The following is a 9,320-nucleotide window of genomic DNA, read 5'->3' as shown; positions in this document are numbered from 1 at the left end:
GTTGATTCTGGTGCAGGGTGATATATAAGGATCTAGCTTTAGTTTTCTACATGTAGTTAACCAGTTTTGCCAGCACCATTTACTGAAGAGGCTGTCTGTCTTCCATTCTATTGTTTTAGCTCCCTTATCGAAGATTAGATGGCTATAGGTCTGTAGGTTCATTTCTGGGTTTTCAATTCTATTCCATTGGTCCTGAGGTCTGTTCTTAGGCCAATACCAAGCTGTTTTGATTACTATGGCTTTATAGTAGAGTTTGAAATTTGGTATTGATATTCCTCCAGCAGTGTTCTTTCCGTTGAGGAGCGTTTTTGCTATTCGGGGTCTTTTATTGTTCCATATGAATTTTTGGATTGCCTCTTCTATTTCCTTGAAGAATGAGGGTGGAATTTTGATAGGTATTGCGTTGAATTTGTAGATAGCCTTGGGAAGTATTGCCATTTTCACGATGTTAATCTTTCCAATCCAGGAGCATGGGAGGTTTTGCCATTTTTTAAGTTCTGTGTTGATTTCCTTTTTCAAGATTTTAAAGTTTTCATCATAGAGGTCCTTCACTTCTTTAGTTAATTCCGAGGTATTTTATTTTTTGTGGGGCTATTACAAATGGAGTTGCTTTCCTAATTTCAGCCACACTTTTCTCATTGTTGGCATACAGAAAAGCCATTGATTTTGGGGGGTTAATTTTATACCCTGCTACTTTGCCAAAGTTTTGAATCAGCTTGAGTAATTTGGGAGTGGAGTCTATGGGATTCTTTAAATACAAGATCATGTCATCTGCAAAGAGGGAGAGTTTTATTTCTTCTTTCCCTATTTGGATCCCCTTTATGTCTGCATCTTGTCTTATTGCTGTAGCTAGGCATTCTAATACTAGATTGAAGAGAAGTGGAGAGAGTGGGCATCCTTGTCTTGTTCCTGAGTTAAGAGGAAATGGCTTTAGTTTTTCACCATTGAGTATAATGCTGGCTGTAGGTTTGTCATATACAGCCTTTATTGTATTGAGGAATGTTCCATGGATTCCTAATTTTTCCAAAACCTTCATCATAAAGGGGTGTTGGATCTTGTCGAATGCTTTTTCTGCGTCTATTGAGATAACCATGTGGTTCTTATTCTTGCTCCTGTTGATGTGATGAATAATATTAATTGATTTGCGTATATTGAACCAGCTTTGCATCCCTGAAATGAATCCTGTTTGATCGTGGTGTATGATTTTTTGGATGAATTGTTGAAGTCGATTGGCCAAAATTTTGTTGAGAAGTTTTGCATCAATGTTCATCAAAGAAATGGGTCTATAGTTCTCTTTCTTTGATGAGTTCCTGCCTGGTTTTGGGATGAGGGTTATGATGGCTTCATAGAATGTGTTCGGTAGTGAGCTTTCTCTTTCAATTTCATTGAAGAGTTGGAGGAGTATTGGTGTGAGCTCTGCTTTGAAGGCCTGGTAAAATTCCGCTGTAAAACCATCTGGTCCTGGACTTTTCTTAGCTGGGAGGTCTCTTATTGCTGTTTCTATTTCAATGCTTGATATGGGCCTGTTAAGCTGGTTTAACTCATCTTGGTTTAGTTTTGGCATGTCAATATTTGCTAGGAAAAGGTCCATTTCTGTCAAGTTCTCAAACTTATTAGCATAAAGTTTTGAGAAGTATTCCCTTATAATGTTCTGAATCTTGCTTGTTTCCGTGGTGATGTTTCCATTCTCATCTCTGAGTTTATTAATTTGGGTGTGTTCTCTTCTTTTTCTGATAAGATTTGCTAAGGGTCTGTCAATTTTGTTAAGTTTTTCGAAGAACCAACTCTTTGTTTTGTTGATTCTTTCTATAGTTTTTTTGGATTCTAATTCATTTAATTCTGATTTAATTTTGATTATTTCTTTCCGTCTACTGGATTGGGGTTTATCTTGCTGCTCTTTTTCAAGGAGGTTTAGATGTGTCATTAAATTGCTAGTTTCAGATCTCTCCAATTTGTTGATGTAGGAGCTCAGAGCTATAAACTTGCCTCTGAGTACTGCCTTTGCTGTGTCCCAGAGGAGCTGGTAATTTGTGTGTTCATTTTTGTTGAATAGCATGAACATTTGAATTTCCTTTCTAATCTCTTCCATGACCCACTCGTGATTCAGCAGTGTGTTGTTCAGCCTCCATGTGATACTGCACTTTCTTTGGTGGCTTTTGGTGTTGAGTTCTAATTTTATTCCCTTGTGGTCAGAGAGAATGCAAGGTATAACTTCAATGTTTCTGAATTTAGACAAGTTTGCTTTGTGGCCTAAAATGTGGTCTATTTTAGAAAACGTTCCATGTGCTGCTGAGAAAAACGTGTATTCTGATGCTGCTGGGTGAAATGTTCGGTAGATGTCTGTCAAGTCTAGTTGATCTATGCAGCTGTTTAGATCTGCGGTTTCTCTGTTGAGTTTTTGCCGAGTTGATCTATCTAGTGGGGAGAGTGGTGTGTTAAAATCCCCAACTATTAATGTTTTTGGATATATATGGGTTTTGAGGGAAAGTAGTGTTTCTTTGATAAATTTGGGTGCTCCATTGTTTGGGGAATAGATATTTAGAATTGTAATATCCTCCTGAAGGAGAGATCCTTTAATTAGTATGTAGCGACCTTCTTTATCTCTTCTCACGAATTTTAATTTGAAGTCTATTTTATCTGATATTAAGATTGCAACTCCCGCATGTTTATGGGGGCCGTTTGCTTGGTAGATTTTGTTCCAGCCTTTAACATTGAAAATGTGTTTGTTTTTACGGGCAAGATGTGACTCCTGCAGGCAGCAGATAGAAGGGTCTTGTTTTTTAATCCAACTAGACAGTCTATGTCGCTTAATTGGAGAGTTCAGTCCGTTAACGTTAAGAGATAGGACTGAGAGGTATTTGGGAGTTCCTGCCATGTTATCCACCTTCTTGGGGGCTGCGAAAACTGGGTTCTTCCTATGGTTCTTGGATTCTCAGTTTGGGTGCAGTTTCTTGGCCTTTGTTGCGGTCTTGTTGGTTTTCTATGTGTAGGACATCTTTAAGAATCTTTTGTATGGCTAGTTTGGTGGAGATGTATTGTTTCAATTATTCTTTGCTATGGAAGGTTTTTATTTGGCCTTCAGTTATGAAGGAGAGTTTAGCTGGGTACAGTATTCTTGGTTGATAGTTGTTTGTTTTTAGGGCATGGCATACATCATTCCAGGCTCTTCTTGCTTTGATTGTCTCTGCTGAGAAATCTGAGGTGATTCTAATTGGTTTCCCTTTATAAGTGATTACCCTTTTCTCCTTGACAGCTTTAAGGATCTTTTCCTTGGTCTGAGTTGATCCTGTATGGATTATAATGTGACGGTGGGATGTCCTATTCTGGTCTGGTCTATTTGGGGTTCTAAAAGCTTCTTGTATCTGAATAGGCCTATCTTTTTGTATGTTTGGGAAGTTCTCTGCTAGGATCCTGTTAAACAAATTTCCTAGACCATGAACTTCTGTTTCTAGGTGCTCCTCTACACCCATTATCCTTAGATTAGGCCTTCTGATGGTGTCTTCCAGGTGTTGGATAGATCTATCATATTTCTTGGACTTGTCTTGGATGGTTGTATGTTCTTTCTCTATAATATCTAGGCTGTCTTCAATCCCTGAGATTCGATCTTCTGCATGGTCTAACCTGCTGTCAAGACTCTCTACTTTGTTTTTTATCTCTTTTCCTTCTAATTGGTCAGCTTTGATGGCTTCAAGTTCTTTGTTGAAGCTCTGTTTTAGGTCTTGTATGAATTTCTTTACTTCCTTAATTTGGTGTTCAGTGTTTGTTCTCAAATCACTTAGTTGATTGGTTATGGTTTCTTTGGACTCCCATTCCTTCTGTTGGGTTCCATTCAGCATTCTCTTTGTGGTCTCCCTGACTTCCTTCAGCTCTTTGTTAATGGATTCCATGAATGCCTTTAGTGATCTTTGTGTGTTCTCTACCTGGTCTCTCAATTCCTGAATTACTCTTTGATTAGCTTCCTCCCGTTTGTGGGATTCCTGCAGTTCTCTTTCCTCCCGTTTGTGGGATTCCTGCAGTTCTCTTTCCTCCCGTTTGTGGGATTCCTGCAGTTCTCTTTGAGTGTTCTCAGCCTGCTCATGCCATTGCTCCCTTTCTCTTTGAGTATTCTCAAGTTGTTCACGCAAATCCTGTATCAGTTTTTGAGTAGCTTCCTCACGCTTATGATATTCCTGTATAAACTTTTGGGATGCCTCCTCTCTCTCCCTATCACGCTCATACAGAGTCCTTTGTAAGTTGTCAAACTTCTCATTTATCATGTTTGCCACCAGTGTTTGTAGAGATATTTGGAAACTCTCCTCTGGATTGTTCATTATCTGATCTGACCCCTGATTATCAAGATTGGGAATTGAGATACCCGGATTTGTCATTTTTCTTGTGTTTTTCCGGCTTACTCTGCCCATTTGAGATGAAAATAGCACCAGTTTTGTGCTAGAACACTATCTTAAGGCAACCATCAACCAACGTTTGCATTTATACAGTCAATAGTCTACAGATACAATCTAGTTCAACAGATACATCTATTCAACCTCAAACAACTATATGTTAATGGGCTTCGAACCGCAGAGAAGAGTTTGGAAAACCAGAAATTTTTAGGGTTAGGGAGAGATGTGGGTAAAAATTAGGAATAGATTGGTGTGGGGAGGCACAGGGAGAGTTAACTATGTCCTAATCTCAATGCAGGAAATAGGTTGGGTAGGATGCAAGTAGAGAGGGAGAGGAAAAAGAAGAAAGGGAAAGGGAAATGAAAAGAGACCAGAAAAAAATTAGAAACCTAAAAATTAATATATTTATGGAGATTGAAAGACCATCTATTTAGGGAGGAATGTGAATATAATGAGAAAACAGGAGGGAGATAGAGGAGATGTGAAAAACTTAAAAAATGCTTAAAATATTATATAGGTATAAAGAGGTAGTACTGCTATTAATGAATTTAAGTCTCAGAGGTTTTGGATTGAGTAATAAATTTGTGGATTAAGTGTGTACACAATGGGGGATAGGGTCTACTAGTTAACTATGGGTTTATCTGAGGATGTGCAGGACAAGAGTTAAGTCACATACAGAAGAACAAAAGAAAGGAAAAGGTGAAAAGGATAAGAAAGGGAGAAAAAAAAAGATCAGAAGTTCAGTAGAGCTAGACAAAAAACAAAAAGATAATTAAGAAAGAAAGAAAAAGAGAGAGAAGACAAGAAAAGAAAGGAAAACGTACATTCACGTAATCCTAAAATAAAAATTGTAAGAGGGAAAAAAAAGTTACTGGAAAACAATTATTTTTTCAAAAAAGGCAAAAATTAAAGATTAATAAAAGTTTTAGAAAAGGAAAAAAAATTTTATATATATAAGGTACCAAAAAAAAAAAAAGAAAAAAGAAAAGAAGAAAAAAAAGTTCTTTGATTTTTTTTTTTTTGATTTTTTTGGGAGGGGTAGGAAGAATCCTGTATCTCCCTTTTGTCTGTAACCAGCCTCTTGTTGGAATCTCTGGTCAGCTTGAGGTCCTGTGGCTTGATTGGTTTCTTAAGTCAGTTTGTTCGAACAGGCAGAAAAATGCTCTGCTTTACCCAAGATTTTGAGATCCCCCTCCCAGGTTAGTTTAATGGGAGGGTGATCTGCTTTGAGAATCACAAAAGAGGGGTGATGAGGCTAGGTTCTCATAGAGTTGAGGCCTTTCAACAAACAGTAGCTTTTCCCTGGGGCTATTTTGTGAAAAATTCACAGAGCCCACCCTGGAGCCATTCTCAGGGTTTCTGTTTTTCAATTGATTGTGGAGGCTGCTAGAGGGAGGGGCAGCCTCTGGCTCTAGTTACCCAGTGAGGAAAGCCACTCCAATGGCTGGTGCCTGAGCTGGGTGACTTTTCCCTGGATGGAGCTGAGTCTGGCAGGTCACTTTGCCGTTAAGTTCTTGTGACCTGTTATATGACTCGTTTTATTCCAAGGCCTGAGTTGGAGCTAGCAGCTCCTCTGAGCTTTGTCGGTATCCAAGATGGAGATCACCGGTGCTGGGGTGGGAGGGGTGGCCTTCCCTCCTCTGCTCCCGGAGAAGGAGTGAGGATGTCGGGCTTCTACTCACGCCGAGTCTTGGATCCTGGGTCGTCTCTGGTCTGCAAACTGCAGGATGAAGATGTCCGCTCCTTGTCGGTTCTTGCTGGTGTTGAGTAGAATCCTCTCGCCCGCTGCGTCTGGCTCCTTCGTCCCGGACTCTCTGTGTGAGCGCTCAGGTATGGCCGCGGCGGCGGTTGCCGCCGCGACCCTGCCGCTGCCACCGCGGCGGCTGGCAGGCGCTCAGATGTGTCTCCTTTTTTTGGCTTCCCCTCTCTTGTCTAACTCTCTGTCCTGTGATGGCACACTTGGTGTGATTCTCTGGCTTAGGACTGTTCACTGGAACTCTAAACCTGCTTTCTATGCGAGAGCTTGTTCAGATTCCAGCTTCTCCTCCGCCATCTTCCCGGAACTCTATGATATATTATTAAACTGTGAGTTGAATTATAGTTCTAACAAATTGTGATGTAAACAACATTTAATAGAATTATGGGTAATGTTTATTAAACTTACCATCTTGTTATTGTTTTCTAATTGTGTCATTTGTTATTCTTCATACAAGTCATCTCTTCACCTAAATTGTTTATTTTTCTATTTTATCTGTATTGATTTGCTGATTATGCATTTTGTTTTCCCTTTTTAGTGACTGACATGAGGCTGAAAATCTGTACACTAGTTTATTATTTCCTACATTAATGTCATGTTGCTGCTCTCCACAGCTGTTATACTTTTCTTTGTATAGTACAGCATTTCCCCTAGTCCCACCGACTGTATTGCTGCTCTCATATATATATTTTTTTAATTTTATTGTCAAGGTAATGTACAGAGGGGTTATAGTTACATAATTAAGGTCATGAATTAATTTATTTTCTATCTTGTTACCCCTTCACCCATTTTTCTCCCTCTTCCCTACCAACGCACCTCCCAAGATCGTTTCCAAGCTATTGTTTTGTGAGTAACACTGTTGCATAGTTTCCCCCTTTGTCCTTTGTCTCACTATTTTTTTTTTCCTTCCCGTTCCCCAGTTCGGATCAACATATTTACAATACACATGGTACCAAAATCAAATACAGTGACTACAGGGGATAAACCATAGGTGGGAAAACATAAAAAAGGAAAAAAATAAATCATGTAGTACATTAAGAACAACAACAACAAAGAACATGTCTTGGAGTTCATTTCACTTAGAATCACCTTATACGGTCATATGTACATAGCTATTGAGCTGTTCTACTCATCTACTAAGATTATAATTGATTGTGTTGGTGACATTGGCTTATCATGCTCAGAGCTGAGCTTATACATTGAGGTCCAAAGAGAGGCAAATTTCTTCTGTCCCACAATTCCAGTATCCTTTTTAAAAAGTACTAAAACTTTTAAATATCATCATCTACTTTCTTATAAGTAACCAAAAATTTAAAAAATCATAAATAATCACTCCAAAATGCTTTAAAATTGGAGATGCTAAAACATGCCCCTCTGAAGTAAATTTTCTTCTACTTTTAGCGTTATTCTGAAAGTCTTTGCTGGTTTGTCAGACCTGTAATCCTAACTACTTGGGATATCTACTCAGGAGCCTGAGATCTGTGGATAACAGTTGAAACCCAATCAGGGCAAATGAAATTCATGAGATTATTTTTCAAAAATTTTAATGAACTAGCAAAGGGCCAAGAATGGAGATGTAGCTCATTTAGTAGCACACCAGTCTAGAGAGAAAAGGCCTTGCAAGACTTGAAGCCCTGATTTGAAACTCTGAGCACGCCAACACACATGCAAGTGCTTAAGCACATGCGTGTGTTCACAAACATATTTATTCAAATTACCTTCATATCGGAGTTTTGCATGAATTTCTTTGCTAATGAAATTATATGAGTAAAATAAAGGAAATAAACTCTTCCATCTCAGAACATTTTTATACATTTTTATTGTAAAAATATTGTACAGAGGGGTAACAATTACATGCGCAAGGTAATGAGTACATTTCCTAACAAGCATTGTTACCTCCTCCTTTATTGTTCCCCTACCATCCCTTCCCTCCCACCTCCACAAGTCCATTAACCCCCTCCATTTCCCGGCCTCAATTTTAAAGTTCACTTTACAACATAGTGTATTGTGCATCTCATTGTTACATGGGGCAACCTGTATCCCTAGTTAAGCATTTTGGTTTTTTTTGTCCTTCCTCTCAAAAAATTAGAGGAGAGTATAAACAAGATGTCGGCACACCAACTTCAAATACAGTGAAAACAGGTGTTATAGCATGGGGGAGGAACATATAAAGAAACAAAAAAAAACACACTGCACGTCATAAGTATGTAAGAAAAAATAGCAAGAAAAAAAAAACCACTTGTGTCCCTAACTTGGGGTTCATTTCCCTTAACACAATCTTATCTGGTCATATACACATAACTTTTGACCTTTTCTGCTTATCCCAGACATATATTAGTTATTGAAAATTAGAGAAACCATGGGACCTACGTTTCTTTGGACTTGGCTTACTTCACTTAATAATTTTTTTCCAAGTCTTTCCATTTCCTAACAAATTGGGCGATGGAATGCTTCAGAAATTTGCCTGTCATCCTTGCACAGGGGCCAGCTAATCTCTGTATCATTCCAATGTTAGTGTATGTGATGCTGAATTGAGCAAAGAACATTTTTTATATATAAATTGTAATTGATTTTCTTAAACTAGACAATACAACAAAACGTAAGTTTAAAAGAATTGTCATGAAATTTTAGAACCATGTACTTCTTACATAAGTACACATTTAAGAAAAAATCAAGATTGACATGTCAAAAACAAAATAATTCCAGATATTTGTTGTTCAAGAGATGTGTAGGAGGAGGAATTCAATTATTCTATACAAGGGACCTGTCATAATGAACACTGCAGCAAGTGTTAAGGTTTGTTAAAATATTTAATGTTTTAAATATATTTAATTTTGGGAATTTGCTTATATATGCCAAAACTGGGACTGTTGGGCAGGTCATAATACTTTTCTATAAAGTATTTAAGATTTATGGTAGCACATAACTACTACTAAGTATGTACATTTCAGAGTTTATTGAAACCTTACTAATAGAAGTTGCAAAGTCTTTGTGTAAAGGAGCAGAATAAAGAGTTGACTATGTTATCTACACAGTTTCTGTTAAAACTGTAGGCCTTCCTTACTTTATATGTTAGTGAGGAACAAATGATGATATAAGCCATATACAAATTATTAGATGAACTATAAATGGTAATCTTAGTGGGTGATTTAAACACTACTCATAGCCTATAAAATTCTTGT

At 37.9% G+C, this 9,320-nt stretch overlaps 1 non-coding gene across 1 annotated transcript; it reads right to left on the bottom strand.

The window, feature by feature from the left end:
* Window positions 1-8,568: 8,568 nt before the first annotated feature.
* LOC122117562 lies at window positions 8,569-8,677 on the bottom strand. Its single transcript, XR_006149200.1, has one exon. It is a non-coding gene; the product is annotated as a U6 spliceosomal RNA (small nuclear RNA).
* Window positions 8,678-9,320: the final 643 nt, after the last annotated feature.

The sequence above is a fragment of the Dipodomys spectabilis genome, unplaced genomic scaffold (assembly GCF_019054845.1).
Source record: "Dipodomys spectabilis isolate Male_0828 unplaced genomic scaffold, ASM1905484v1 ptg000143l, whole genome shotgun sequence".
Classification (NCBI taxonomy): Eukaryota; Metazoa; Chordata; class Mammalia; order Rodentia; family Heteromyidae; genus Dipodomys; species Dipodomys spectabilis.
Note: the sequence above shows the minus strand (reverse complement) of the source record. Positions and strands in the feature narration are given on the sequence as shown.